This window comes from Bos indicus x Bos taurus, chromosome X (assembly GCF_003369695.1).
Source record: "Bos indicus x Bos taurus breed Angus x Brahman F1 hybrid chromosome X, Bos_hybrid_MaternalHap_v2.0, whole genome shotgun sequence".
Taxonomy (NCBI): domain Eukaryota; kingdom Metazoa; phylum Chordata; class Mammalia; order Artiodactyla; family Bovidae; genus Bos; species Bos indicus x Bos taurus.
Window position 1 is genome coordinate 127,244,489 of NC_040105.1, and position 15,721 is coordinate 127,260,209.

Genomic DNA, 15,721 nt, shown 5'->3' on the forward strand with positions numbered 1-15,721 from the left:
GGAGGAGGCCAGCCTTTTTCTTTGTCTCCTAGCACTAGGAGTAGCTTCCCTCCACCCCTAGTACCTTCCAGAGTGCAGTGCTCCGGGAGTTTTCCTTTCTGCCTCTCCACTCGCCACAGCTCTACCCTGGAGACCGCAAGGCCATTGGCCATGCGTGTGCTCAGTGCTTCTCCTGCCAAAGAATTGTGTATGATGGTGGCATGGATGTTCATTGTCAACAGTCATAAAAGTTTGAGTCCCTCCCCCTGCAAGTTCCCTGTGTACTCTTCTTTGTTCTTTAAAGCACCTGGAATCTGGATAGAGGAGGAGGGAGGCATCACGGGGTATATGAAGGGAGAGAGCAGCTCTGCACCAGCAAGCAGGGCTTTCCATTTACTTTCAATTTTGAGTGGCTGCCCACTTGGGCTCAGCTACTGAATCTCTCATGTTTTTCATGACCTACAGCAGTACATCTTCATTTCTGATACTGTTTATTTCAGCTTAGGAGACCCCTTGACTCAGCAACCATATTCCCTTTAACTAGGGATCCAGGGCTGTCCCATTGTCATAATGTTTTGTTCATGATAACGACCCTTCCTGTGCCCTCCCAGAGGAGACGATCAAGAACTAAGATACGAAACTTGTAGAAAAAGAGATTAGACTGGTGGAGGGAGAGAGCATTGGAGGAATGTGGTCAAAAGGTAAAACTTGCAGTTATAAGATAAATGTTAGGGATGTAACATACAACATGATAGTATAATTGACACTGCTATATACTCTTTATATATAGTCCATGAGGTTGCAAAAAGTCCGACACGACTGAGTGACTTTCACTTTCACTTCACTTATACACTTTATGACGGTTGTTAGAGAGTAAATCCTAAGGCATTCTCTTCACAAGGAAAACTGTTTTTCTATTTAATTTTCTATCTATATGAGATGGTGGTTGTTCACTAAACTTACTGTAGTCATCATTTCATGATGTATGTAATTCAAATCATGCTGTACACTTTAAACATATACTGTTTGTATGAGTATTGTTATTATTGTTTAGTTGTTGTTGTTTAGCTGCTCAGTTGTGTCCGACTCTGCCACCCCATGAACTGTAACACACCAGGCTTCCCTGTCCTTCACTATCTCCCCAAGTTTGCTCAAACTCATGTCCATTGAGTCAGTGATGCCATCCAACCATCTCATCCTCTGTCGTCCCCTTCTCCTCCTGCCCTCAATCTTTCCCAGCATCAGGGTCTTTTCCAATGAGTCAGTTCTTCGCATCAGGTGGCCAAAGTATTGGACCTCAGCATCAGTCCTTCCAATGAATATTCAGGGTTGATTTCCTTTAGGATTGACTTATTTGATCTCCTTGCTGTCCAAGGCTCTCAAGACTTCTCCAGCACCACAGTTTGAAAGCATCATTTTTTTGACATTCAGCCTTCTTTATGGTCCAACTCACATTCATACATGACTACTGGAAAAACCATAGCTTTGACTACATGGACCTTTGTCAATAAAGTGATGTCTCTGCTTTTTAATACACTGTCTAGGTTTGTCATAGCTTTTCTTCCAAGGAGCAAGCATCTTTTAATTTCATGGCTTCAGTCACTGTCCACAGTGATGTTGGAGCCCAAGAAAATAAAATCTATCAATGTTTCTACTTTTCCCCCATCTATTTGCTATGAAGTGATGGGACCAAATGCCATGATCTTAGTTTTTTGAATGTTGAGTTTTAAAGCCATTTTTTTCACTCTCCTCTTTCACCTTCATCAAGAGGCTCTTTAGTTCTTTGCTTTCTGCCATAAGGGTGGTGTCATCTATGTATCTGAGGTTGTTGATATTTCTCCCAGCAATCTTGATTCCAACTTGTGAGTCATATGGCCTGGAATTTTGCATAATATACTCTGCATATAAGTTAAATAAGCAGGGTGACAATATATAGCCTTGCCGTACTCCTTTCCCAATTTTGAACCAGTCCTTTGTTTCATGTCTAGTTCTAACTGTTGCTTCTTGACCTGCATACAGGTTTCTCAGAAAACAGGTAAAGTGGTCTGGTATTCTCATCTCTTTAAGAGTTTTCCACAGTGTGTTGTGATCTACACAGTCAAAGGCTTTAGCATAATCAATGAAGCAGAAGTAGATGTTTATTTTGGAATTCCCTTGCTTTTTCGATGATCCAGTGGATGTTGGCAATTTGGTTTCTCTGGTTTCTCTGCCTTTTCTAAATCCAGCTTGAACATCTGGAAGTTCTCGGTTCACATACTGCTGAAGCCTAGCTTGAAGGATTTTGAGTATAATCTTGCTATCATGTGAAATGAGTGCAGTTGTATGGCACTTTGAACGTTCTTTGGCATTGCCTTTCTTTAGGAGTGCTGGATGTCAATTATATCGCAATAAAACCAGGGGGAATAAGGACCAAGGTATCTGGTAGATGAATTTCTGTGTCTTAATTGAAAATTCCCTAGAGAATGATGACTTCTGAAATGAATTCAGTTCAGTTCAGTTCAGTCACTCAGTTGTGTCCGACTCTTTGCGACCCCATGAATAGCAGCACGCCAGGCCTCCCTGTCCATTACCAACTCCTGGAGTCTACCCAAACCCATGTCCATCGAGTCGGTGATGCCATCCAGCCATCTCATCCTCTGTCATCCCCTTCTCCTCCTGCCCCAAATCCTTCCCAGCATCAGGGTCTTTTCCAATGAGTCAACTCTTTGCATGAGGTGGCCAAAGTATTGGAGTCTCAGCCTCAGCATCAGTCCTTCCAATGAACACCCAGGACTGGTCTCCTTTAGGATGGACTGGTTGGATCTCCTTGCAGTCCAAGGGACTCTCAAGAGTCTTCTCCAAAACCACAGTTCAAAAGCATCAATTCTTCGGCATTCAGCTTTCTTCACAGTCCAACTCTCACATCCATACATGACCACTGGAAAAACCATAGCCTTGACTAGACGGACCTTTGTTGGCAAAGTAATGTCTCTGCTTTTTAATATGCTATCTAGGTTGGTCATAACTTTGCTTCCAAGGAGTAAGTGTCTTTTAATTTCATGGCTGCAATCACTATCTGCAGTGATTTTGGAGCCCAGAAAAATAAAGTCTGATACTGTTTCCACTGTTTCCCCATCTATTTCCCATGAAGTGATGGGACCAGAATGCTGAAATTAATACTAAGTCATAAGAAAAGTAGATAGTTGAAGCAAACTATTGCCTAGAAGCTAATACCCTTTCCTTTGAGATGGTACCTATGGGACCCAGGGAGGGGAGAGAAAGAAAAAAAGAACTCAGGGACCAATCAGGTGGCTTGTTTCAATCCTGCATCTCAGCACATAGCCTCTAATTCAGCTTAAAATGGGAAACAGAATCTCACAAGCAGCACAGTTACGGAGACTGACCCAGAGTGGACTTCCTTCCTTTGAATGGACTCCATGAGGAACTGGAGCTTTGGTACCAGCAGCTGCCCCTTGCACCCATCCGCCTCCTCGGGGAGTGCAGACGAATTTGGGTAAGTCTCTCCTTGTTCTTGACTCTCCTGTATTGATTGAGATTCTGAGTTTATTTGGTGGTGGAGCAGGTTACCTGCCCCCTCCTAGTAGGAAAGATACTGGGGGCGGGGGCAGGTGAAACATCCGGGCATACCCACTCATGGTCTAGACACTGAGTGGGGCTCGGTTGAAAGATACTGAGGAATTCCCACCCAGTCAAAAGATGCTAGGTAGGGGGCTGGCTGAAGGATGCCAAGAGCATTGCCCACCCAATGGAAAGGTAGTGGGTAGGGGGGCTCGATTGGGAAAAAAATCGAGGAATACCTGGTGCTCGGCTGAAAGATGCCCAGGTCGCTCCATTGTAGGGGACTGAATGGTCTTGGATAAGCGGTTAAGTAAGAGCCTGATCTGACACTTTTCCTCAATTTGACTGCCTTTATAGAATTTGTCAGGATAAAAGTGAGGAAAATACATGAGAGCTTTATTGTGAAGAAAAGGGACAAGACTCCTCCCAGCTGGTTTTGGTTTTCTCAGGTGACTGAGAAATTTATGGGAGTGGTGGAGGCCTAGTCCTCACATCGTCCAGTGGGCCCATAGGGAAACACACTCATTAATTAAAATACTTGCTCATCCGGGGGTCGCACATAAGAACTGGCCATTCAGCGACCTGAGAAGACATGGTGGTCTTAGATTGCTGGAGGCAGAATCTGAGACAAATAAGACGAGCTGAAACGACTCTGGGGTAACTCCTGGAAGAGTTAGGCTCACAAGCAGCACATGGGCCCACTACACAAGTTCACTAGTGATCTCTCAACAGAAATAAAGGGGTGTCAGAAAGCCAGCCTCTGACTAACACTCTAGCCAGGTTCATGTAGAATACATACGGAGCTCATACTTGCAAGTACCTAGTTAATTGGAGAAATTATACTAAAAGAGATCTCAACCTAAAATGGCCAAATTTGGGTCCTTTTGCTATTCTAAAATTGATATTTTTACATGAACAATTAGAAAAGGCCAGCTGTGCTTTGAGTGGTATCTAGAAGCTTCTAAAACAAGAAATGATAGAGTAACTTCTTTGCAGAAGACTTTGCCAGGTTGCAGGTCTAATTGAACTGGGAAGTCACGTTTGGCATTTATGCCATTTGGCTTTTGATTTTTGGGCATCACTTTACCATCTTTTGGGGGCACTCTTGTCACTTGGCTTTTGATTTCTGGGCATGTCTTTGCCTTTTGTTTCATTTGGAGTGTGACTCCTGGCTGGTGAAGTTCTGGTTTGGTTTGGTTTGGTTTGTTGGTTTGGTTTGAATGCACAGACATCTGGTACAAACTGTTCGAGCTAATATGTGAATTAAGGTTCCACACCCGACCTGGGAACCCCTTGGGAAAATATTTTTAAATGATTAGTCAATCTATAGCTATGATACAATGACAAGAAAAATGGCCTGAAACTATTAGATCTTTATTGACATAGGATAGGAAAATGAACTGAAGTTCCCTTATGTCCAGGACTTCCTCCCGTAATCAACAGCCTGGGGCTGATCAAACCAAAACCCCTACTTCCCCAGAGGGACAATCCCTGCTGAGACCAATCTGCCCTTGTTATCAGGGCCGAGTTGAGCACTATCTGGTCTAAATTTTGGCTATAAAACTATGGTCACAAAAAAATACAATTTTTGACAATGTGGTCACAATGTTCTTTAGACTCCAGAGGAAGCTTGAAGAAAAATTATCCTTTAAGAGTTCTTGCCCTGAGGAAATAATTCCTCCTATACCTTTAGACCAGATCTCTCTGGATCTAGACCATATCTAATTCCTGAAACCAAAAGGAACAAAAAGGGGAACAAAGCCTTTTAAAATCTTACTCCAACCATTTTTTATGCATAACTAAGTTTGGAAAACAAAGCTATAGGATCTCGTGTCTGTTTGGATGTATGTATGTCTCAGTGTGTGTCTTTGTTTCTTTTGATAATATTGCTGTTGCTGAGATCACTTTGTAAATGAGCTCTAATCTAATTGGCCTTAAACAAAAAAGTAAAACTCAATCCAATTGTTTGGTTGTGGCCAATTACCTATGTCTACCTATGTCTAGTACTTCTGGGTTACCTTGGTGGATTTCTGTTCTCTAGGGATACCCACTAGGAAATTTATTTTAGATGAGTGTTCAATCCTGTTTTGTCTTCATGATATTACTAAATGGGATTCTCTCACCTGGCCAATTAATAATACTTGCTCTGGGGGTGCTGGCTATAGATTTAAGTTTTCTCTTAGGGTCATTTAAACTCAGAGTGATGATCTAAGTCTCAATTTAAAAAATTAACCTCTCATCTATGAAAAGGAAAATTCCCACAATTATGGGGTGGATCTACATGGTTAATATCAGGCTATGGCCATTTAAAAGCTCCTTTATGTTGGGAAGGGTTAAATCATACTAAAAATGATCAACCTGGTAATCATGAGACAAGCCTGGGTGCTTTATGAACTATGTCTATTATTACCCTTAGAGAGAGTGATTGGTATGGAACTCAGTGGATTTGTGGAACTAATTTATGGCCTTCACATCTATAGGGATGGATATGACGGTGTAGCCTGGGATTCCCATGAATTTAAGGTCATACATGTTAATGCGAATTAGAGGTAACCCTAACCAATCTACCATTGGTATGATCCCAATGGGTCAAAGATCTATATTCTACTGGTATGACAATTTAGTAGCTTGTGCATGTGTGTGTGTGTGTGTGTGTGTGTGTGTGCCTTCAATGCGGTTGGAGGATGTAATTGACCATATCTAAGCCTTAACAACTTTCATAAGCTTTAAATGATAGTAATTGCGCTATTAGCCTATTGAATTCTGAGATCTCTATGATAAGAAATGCATTGCTACACAACTGCAAGGCCCTTGACACCTTACAGCATCTCAGGGAGATATCTGTGCTATAATTCAAACTGAATGCTGTATTTTCATACCTGGTAAATCCTTTAATGTAACACATTTGAACCACATGAAAAATCAGATTTCTGCTTTAAGTCTTGATGATCTTTTTTTTAAAAAAATTGGTGTGGGAGGCTCATGGCTAAAATATTTACTTTTAATTCCACTAAGATGACACCACCCTTATGGCAGAAAGTGAAGAGGAACTAAAAAGCCTCTTGATGAAAGTGAAAGAGGAGAGTGGAAAAGTTGGCTTAAAGCTCAACATTCAGAAAACTGAAATCATGGCATGTTGTCCCATCACTTCATGGGAAATAGATGGGGAAACAGTGTCAGACTTTATTTTGGGGGGGGCTCCAAAATCACTGCAGCTGGTGACTGCAGCCATGAAATTAAAAGACGCTTACTCCTTGAAAGGAAAGTTATGACCAACCTGGATAACATATTAAAAAGCAGAGATATTACTTTGCCAACAAAGGTCTGTCTAGTCAAGACTATGGTTTTTCCTGTGGTCCTGTATGGATGTGAGAGTTGGACTGTGAAGAAAGCTGAGCACCGAAGAATTGATGCTTTTGAACTTTGGTGTTGGAGAAGACTCTTGAGAGTCCTTTGGACTGCAAGGAGATCCAACCAGTTCACCCTAAAGGAGACCAGTCCTGGGTGTTCATTGGAAGGACTGATGCTGAGGCTGAGACTCCAATACTTTGGCCACCTCATGCGAAGAGTTGACTCATTGGAAAAGACCCTGATGCTGGGAAGGACTGGGGGCAGGAGGAGAAGGGGACGACAGAGGATGAGATGGCTGGATGGCATCACCGACTCAATGCACATGAGTTTGGGTGAACTCTGGGAGTTGGTGATGGACAGGGAGGCCTGGCGTGCTGTGATTCATGGGATCGAAAAGAGTCGGATACGACTGAGCATGAACCGCAAAGGTGTGCTGAGTGAAAGAAGCTAGTCACTAAAGTTGCGTTCTATATGATTCCATTTATATGACTTTCTTGAAAAGATAGAACTACAGTTATGTAGAGATCAGTGGGTGCCAGAGTATATTGCTAGGGGGAGGGTATCAGTATAAAGGGATTGTAGAAGGGAGTTCTTTGGGGAGTGATAACACTACTGTATAAAGAGACTATTAAAACGCATAGAACTGTATGCCCTCCTCCCTCGCTAAAACCCCTACTTTTCCTAGCTTCCCTTGCTGCTAAGTTTTAGACATTTAACTTAGGTTCTGCCAATCTGATGCTAGTGATTTCTAAGTTCTCCCTCGCCTCTCCACCAGAGTTGGTACAAGAAGCCCAACCTAGAGTCTGTTCCACTGTCTTTCCCACAGATTATAACCTAATATATCTATAATATGTATTTGCTAATTTAAACTAGTTGAGTGGATTCTGTTGTGTAAAAGCAAGAATGATTATTGACATATCTATGTATCACTGATGGTACTGTGCAATTCCAGCCCATGTCCTGCTTCTTGAACATACCATTGAACCATGATAATCAGTTATTAACCATGGCAAGCCACCATTTTCAGAGAGGATCATTTGGATGTCCTTTTAAAATGGCTAAAGGAGGAGCTGTGAATCCTTGCATGCCAAGTACTCCATAACAATTCCTTAGCACCTGGAATGGTGAAATATTGATTCTAGGTAGATTGGTCAGCTAATTGCAAAGAAGGTTCCAACAATTCCTTCCACTGCTAGACGTGCAGCCCTTTGCACTGGGACTATGCCAGTCTTTCCATCAAGAAAGGGAGTCTATTTCTCTACCCTCTTGAATCTGAGCTGGTCTGTGACTTGGCCTTGACCTATAGAATGTGGTGGGGGGGGGGGGCAGATACTGTAGGAGTTCTGAGCCTAGTCAAGGAGGCTCTTGGAACCTTGAAACCTCCATATCTGGAAGCCTGGAAGCTTAAATCTCCTGGAGAACTCTGAAATATATAGACTCCTGAGCCACTCTTCAAGCAGAGCTCCTGAGCACGAGTTCAGGAAGGCATGTCTACCCCACCCACAACTCCATCCCCACCCCAAAAGCTAGCCTGGAAAATACTGACATGTTATCTGCATGTGACACAAAGGACCAATAGCTCTTGACCCTATCCTCTCCAAGGCCCCACACTGCTGGCAGCAGGGGCAGTAACTGGGAGTTTTCCAGGAGGGCAGAGCAAAGTCCCTGAGTGCTATATGGGCATATATGAATGTAAACCATCCAAAAGCTGTCCTCAGACAGCAGGGCACAGAGGAAGGAGCATCTGGGCTCTCTCCAATACACATTTTGCAGGCTGGCCACTCTTTTCTAATTCTTGCTCCCTGTCAAAGTTGTCTTGCAGGTTCACTCTCACCAGAACAGAACTTTGTTTTGTGTGCATGAGTAGACAGAACTGAGGAAAGAAAGAGTCCACACTGTGGGTGGCTCAGGCCCTGCTCTTCTATCCCACATGAGGCAGTTCCCTCCATCTTGGCCTATGAGATCCCCTCTGCTCTATCCTGTGGGCTTGTGATTGGCGTCAGATACCACTGAAGCCTTGTGGTCTGCTGACAAAGGTGTTCTCCTCGACCAAACTCTAGCTAGTCTCCTCTGAGCCCTCTTCTCACTTAAGCCTCAATCTTGGTCAATAAAGATGTGAACAAACACTAAAATAGTTTTTAACAGCTCAGGGTCTCCTCCCAAGGATGATCTTAGTCCCCTTCAAAGTGCCTGTGTTAGAAACCTCAAGGCTACCAAAATAGACTGTTTCTTCCAGACAGCAGCAGAACATAGGGTCCCTTTCTCCCAGGTTCTGTGGGAGGGGAGGACCTAAATATTGACAAGCACCAGTTAATAAACCCAGATGGGTTTCACACTGACTCCCCTCAAACAACTTTCCACTTTTTGTAATTTTTCACTTCCCTGACTCTATTGAACCTTCACTTTCTTCCTTATTCCTTCATTTTCCCTTTAAAAACACCCAGTCATTTCTGTACAAATCAAAGTTCACACTGGAATATTTTCTGTGTTGCAATAGTATGTTACTGATTAAAATCTGTCCTGACCACTTTAGTGTCTGGCTTTGTTTATCTTTGATACTACCACCAACTGCAACTTGTATCCAAATCTTCTGTGTTAGATGCTACTGTTATTCAGATGGCAAGTGCCAAAGGAAAAAGAATGAGGAAAAATGACTGCACACTAGCTGCATGAGTGGGATGAGATTTTAGCCTTCTTTTGCTTCTCACTCAATACAACTATTTCTTTTGATGTCGCTTTGAAGTTGTTTTGCAGCAAGTAAAAAAAAAATTATAGATGTGAAAAAGCATGTTCTCCACCAATACTTTTTTTACAGACCAAATGCCAGTCTAGGATGACAGAGTTGATCCTAAATATGATGAATTGCTGAAGACACTAGAAGGTTAAGTTAACCCTCCAGAACTCATCTTGTCTCCTGGCTACTCAGGAATTCAGGAAAATAGCAGTGACAAGAAAGGTTGTACGGGAGGAATTTTGGAAGCCAAAGGCTTCCTCATTTCACGTTTTCTAAAATAAAACTGCGCACTGTCATTACAGATTTTCGGGCTTGAAGCCTCCTCTCTGTGACTCCGCTTAAGGATGGTGGAAGGGTTCAGGGCTTCTGCTCAGGGACTTGGGCTGATTGCTTCTGCGTGATTCTTATCACAAGCAGTGGTTTATCTTGGTGTATGCACGCGTGTCGCGCCACGCGCCCGCACAGCGCACGCGCCCGCACAGCGCACGCGCCCGCACAGCGCACGCGCCCGCACAGCGCACGCGCCCGCACAGCGCACGCGCCCGCACAGCGCACGCGCCCGCACAGCGCACGCGCCCGCACAGCGCACGCGCCCGCACAGCGCACGCGCCCGCACAGCGCACGCGCCCGCACAGCGCACGCGCCCGCACAGCGCACGCGCCCGCACAGCGCACGCGCCCGCACAGCGCACGCGCCCGCACAGCGCACGCGCCCGCACAGCGCACGCGCCCGCACAGCGCACGCGCCCGCACAGCGCACGCGCCCGCACAGCGCACGCGCCCGCACAGCGCACGCGCCCGCACAGCGCACGCGCCCGCACAGCGCACGCGCCCGCACAGCGCACGCGCCCGCACAGCGCACGCGCCCCCACGCACGCGCAGTGCAATGGAGCGGAGAGAAAGACCCTTAACTGGGTCTGCTGCATTAGTATCTGCTTTCCTGGTGAACTAGGGAACAGACAGGCCACCTCTTAGTGCAAGGCCAGGTGAGCATTTCAGTTGCCAGCCCAGAAAGAATGGCGGAGGCTTTGAATTTGTCCTTTTCAAGATGTAGGATATCGGGTGATTAGGGGAGCAAGGAAAGGGAAGGTTTGTTTGTTTGTTTGTTTTTTTCCCACGCAGATGGCCTTTTCTTCCTCTGGGGGATAGAGAGGGTTTATGAGACAGATTACCTCATTGGTAATTCCAAACATGTTGATTAAAATTACGTTTCTGGGAGAAATTGAAACAATTGGATCATGTATTAAATCTAGTTTCATGAGCTTTGGGGCTTCCCTAATAGCTCAATTGGTAAAGAATCCGCCTGCAGTGCAGGAGAACCCGGTTTGATTCTTGGGTTGGAAAGATCCCCTGGAAAAGGGATAGACTACCCACGCCTGTATTCTTGGGCTTCTCATGAGGCTCAGCTGGTAAAGAATCCGTCTGCAATTCGGGAGACCTGGGTTTGATCCCTGGGTTGGGAAGATGCCCTGGAGAAGGCAAAGACTACCTACTCCAGTATTCTGGCCTGGGGTTTTCTTTTTACCATCAGCTACCCTTTACCCCACCCCCCATCCCACCCCAGTTCACAAAAGAGGAAACGAGTGGCTGATGATCATTTAGAGGGGGAAATGTTTAGCTTTGGGCTTCCCACGTGGTGCTTGTGGTAAAGAAGCTGCCTGCCAATGCAGGAGACACAAGAGATGTGGGTTTGATACCTGGGTTGGAAAGATCCCCTGGAGTAGGAAATGGCAACCCACTCCAGTATTCTTGCCTGGGAAATCCCACGGACAGAGAAGCCTAGCTGGCTACAGCGCATGGGGTAGTGAAGAGTCAGACATGACTGAGCAACTGAACACAGCACATCTCCCTAGAACCTGAGACTGGGGAGAGTGGCATGGTATCTATCTTATTCCCTTCTGGGTTCCCATTGTGTACCAGGTATGACAATGAATCAATGCTCAGTAAATATTTCTTTTACATTTGATTGACAAGGCACAGTTTAAGACACCTGTGAAGAAATATGTTGCCCATCACATTGGCAAAGACTTCAAAAGATAGGACCAGTGTTGCAAATGACAAGATCACAGCAGCATTCTCTCACACTTTGAGAGAGAGTAGAGTTGTCTTTCTGGAAAGCAACTTGGCAATAGGTGTCCAAACCTAAAAGGATTGGTTGGCTTGCCTTTGAGCCAGCAATTCCTCTTCTGGTAATTGATCCCCTAAACTAAAGGGCTTATCAATGGTATTGAAGGGAGAGCAGAGCCTGCCACACCAAAATATGCCCCTTTGGCATATTGATCATTTGGGGCTGGTTATTTCTGAGATGCTACAGACAGAGGAGAAGCTCTGAAAACCAAGTAGAAGTTACTCTTTTATAAGATACCTTTACACTTCTAAGGGAAATCTCCATTTGTAAGGGTGTCTCCTGATCCCAGAAAGAGGGGGTGGGGGATGGATGACTTTATCTCCTGAAACTCTTATCAATGGAGAAAGACTTTAGTCTGCATCATAACTTTACCCTTGTTTACTCTTTCTTTCCTGGTTCCCTCCTGTAACTGCCCCCCACCCCCAACATCTCCTTTTGTCTTTAGCTGGAGATGTTATTTAATGTGGTAGTTTGGGCCATTTGGGCGAGTTACTCAGTTTTCCTAGGTCTCTCCTGTGTATGCAGGAGGTATCTATGTTTTTAAACTTGTTTGTTTTTCTCCTGTGTATTTGTCTTTTATTATGGAGGGGAGAGGGGAGTCTCAGTCAAGAATCTAGAAGGGCAGAGGGAACTTTGTTTTTCCTCTCTATGCATAGAAATTGAACCACAATGAAGTACACTGTCCATGTGTTTTGCAATAATTAAATATGAGAAAGTAATGCCATAGAAGAATAAATAACACCTTGGAAAGATCTTTATAAGATTTTATTTCAATGTAGAAACAAGATAGTATGTGGATAAATGTTACATTTAAATTTTATTTATGTTTAAGTAGATGGGAAAAATAATGTAAGCAAAATGCCATGATGCTCTGAATGGTTATCTGACATACAAGGTATCAGATGGTTTTTATTTTCTACTGTTGGTTTATATATATATTTTCCAAATGTTCTCCACTTTTATAATGAGGCAATTAGAATTAAATAGAGCATCTTTGCCCCCTGGTGGTTTATTCAGTAATGGTCCTTAGTCTGAGGAAGGAATATTGTATCCACTCAGACGGAAGAGCAGATACTACTGCAGGCCTTATTCCCAAGGCAGAACTTTCAAAACTCCCAAATCTTTTGCTAGGACAAGTGGTTGTGTCCTAGAGGAGCAGTGTTGTGAAACTCTCTGTTTCACAACAGAGTTTCATATTGTTCTCATATTGACCGTGTGGGGACTATATGTCCTCAGCTCCCATGAGACAGAAATAGCAGCAGTAGGGAGAGGAAAATAGGTTCAGGGATCAGCAGAGCACTGGAGGCAGGGCCTTTGCCATCAGAAGGCTAAAGAGGGCAGGCCATTGGAGTTGGGGTGGCGACCTTGGGGTTGGAGGAGTGGGGACCCACTAAAGTGGGAGTACAGGGCAGAATGGATTTGGTGACCATCTGTGAATGATCAATAAGAGGGAGAGCACGAAGAGCACTGGGGATGAGTGAGGGATGGTAGTGTGGCAGGACCAAAGGGAGCAGAATACAGGGAAGGTTAAGAGATCTGGGCTGGGCCTATGACCACTGAATCTAGCCAGACAGACTCCTCTGGCCCACGACCTCCCTTGTCATGATGTCAGGGCACCCTCTCTGCATTTCTTAGGGGTTCAGCTTTTACTAGGATCCCCAAAGAAAGAGGAAAATTCCAAAAACAATGGCTTTCAAACTTTCTGTGAGTCATGATTTCAGGGATCCCTTTGAACCCAACTCCTACTACACAGTTTCACGTGAAGGGCCTGGAGCACCCCATAGCATTGATATACTGTTTCATAAACTGCTCTTATCATTTGCTGTTTTGCCATAACTGGAAATGTGAGGAGTTTTTATTTTCTTTTGCTGAATGTGATGCTGACTCACCCCTTACTCTCCAACCTCTGGGCCCATGGATGTGTGTTTATTTTTGTTTTTAGGCTCATTGCTGCTCATATCTGCCTGTTGGAGCACTTTTGTGGCCACTGCAGCTCACCTGATGGAACGCTTTTGTCACCGAAGTAGGGAGGTCATCTGATTTGGCACCTACAGGAAGCCACCCTGATTGCAGGATTTCCAGCCTTCTCCTACATGTAAATCATCAATAAACATGACGTGACAATTAAGACTGAGTGAGAGATAGCAGAAACAAATGGCAAAACCAAATCTCCAAAGGCCTCAGATATTGGAAATGTCTGCTTTAGTTCGAAGAAGAAATGTATTCTTCCACTCATTTTGTAGACCTAGAAAGCAAAATTGATCTCTTCGGTATATATTTTTTGACTTAGTTTTTTAAAAAATACTGATTTATATATTTGCCTGCGCTGGGTCTTAGTTACAGCACACAGGATCTTTGATTTTTATTGCAGCATGTGGGTCTTTGTTATGGCATGTGGGATCTAGTTCCCTGACCAGGAACTGAACCTGGGCTCCCTGCATTGTGAGCTTGGAGTCTTGGCCCTGGAGCACCAGCAAAGTCCTTCTTTGGTGTATTTAAAGAAACTAGAATAACTGGAAACATGAACAAGGAATAAAGGGCTACCCAAAATGACCAGGTTTCTTCTTTCTCTCCTCTCACTGACCAATTCGGTCCAGAAGCATTAGTGGAGGCCAAGCAATGCAGGTGTTTGTGTTGGAGGAGCTTTTGTGATCCTATATTATGTGGTGTTAGCTGAGGGCAGGATGAGAAGAGCTTCCACGTGGGGGATGGTGTCAGGGGCCTGATGTGGGGTGTCAAAGTCCAGGTAAGGCCAGGAGAGCAATTCCAGGGGCAGGGGGTCGTTAGTAGCAGTTGGCCCAGCTTTTTAGAACCTGAGAGGATGTTGACGATATTCATGCAGGGAGGTCTGGAAAGATGTTTCAGGATCTGATGACAGTAAGGATAGCTACATGGGATGGGAAGTAACTTGTAGTTGAATTGTGTCCTACAAAAATTCATATGTCAAAGTCTGCTATAAACTTAGGGTTTGTGTCTCCCCAAAGTTCATATGTGAAATCCTAACCCCACAGTGTGGTGGTATGTGGAAGTAGGGTCTTTGGGAGGTGATTAGGTCATGAGGATGGAGCCTTCATGAATGAGATTAGTGCTCTTAATTCTAAAAGAGACCCCAGAGAGCTCCCTTCCCCCTACTGCCATGTGAGAAAGATGGCCATCTATGAACTAGAAAGTAGGTCCTCATAAGACATGGAATCTGCCCCTGCCTTGATCCTGGACTTCCCAGCTTCCAAAACTGAGAAATCAACTTGTGCTGTTTATAAGCTACCCAGTCTATGGAATCCTGTTATAGCAGCTGGACTGGACTGATAAAATTCTAATTCCTAGTACCTCAGAATGTGAACATAGTTGGAGATAAAGTCTTCACAGAGGTAATCAAGTTAGGATGAGATGATGAAGAGTGGGCCCTAATCCAGTATGACTGGTGTCTTAATGAAAATGGTAAATTTGGACATATAGAGATACATACAGAAGGAGAAGATGGCCAAGGAGAGAGCCATGGGACACATTCTCCCTCACAACTTTTAGAAGGAACCAACCTTGCCAATACCTTGATTTGGGGCTTTGAGTCTCCAGAACTGTGGGATAGCAAATTTTTGTTACTGAAATCACCTAGTTTATGGTACTTGGTTAAGGTAGCCCTTAACACGTGCAGTAGGTTAAGGTAGCCCTTAACAAGTGCAGTAACCCAGCTCAGGGCTTTGGAGCCTGAGCTCTATAAAAGAGAGTCAACAGAGTTGAGGGTGAGGAATGAGCAGGGTAGTGGTGAGGATGGTCTGGTGTGGGTGTTAGAGCCTAAACTGGGTAAGAAGGATGTCTAGGCAGGACCCAGCCCAGTCCAGGTTGAGCTGATAAGAAACCAAGCAATGTAGAAATCATTTCATAATGTATGTGTATTTCAAAACATCACATTGCACAACTTAAAATATACAATTCTTATATGTTAATGAGATCTCAAAAACTGCTCAAATATAA

The 15,721-nt window shown here is 44.2% G+C and overlaps 1 long non-coding RNA gene across 1 annotated transcript; it reads left to right on the top strand.

The window, feature by feature from the left end:
* Positions 1–10,427: 10,427 nt before the first annotated feature.
* Positions 10,428–14,302, top strand: LOC113887593. Its single transcript, XR_003509765.1, has 2 exons — positions 10,428–10,607; positions 13,692–14,302. It is a non-coding gene; the product is annotated as an uncharacterized LOC113887593 (long non-coding RNA).
* The last annotated feature ends 1,419 nt before the right edge of the window (positions 14,303–15,721 follow it).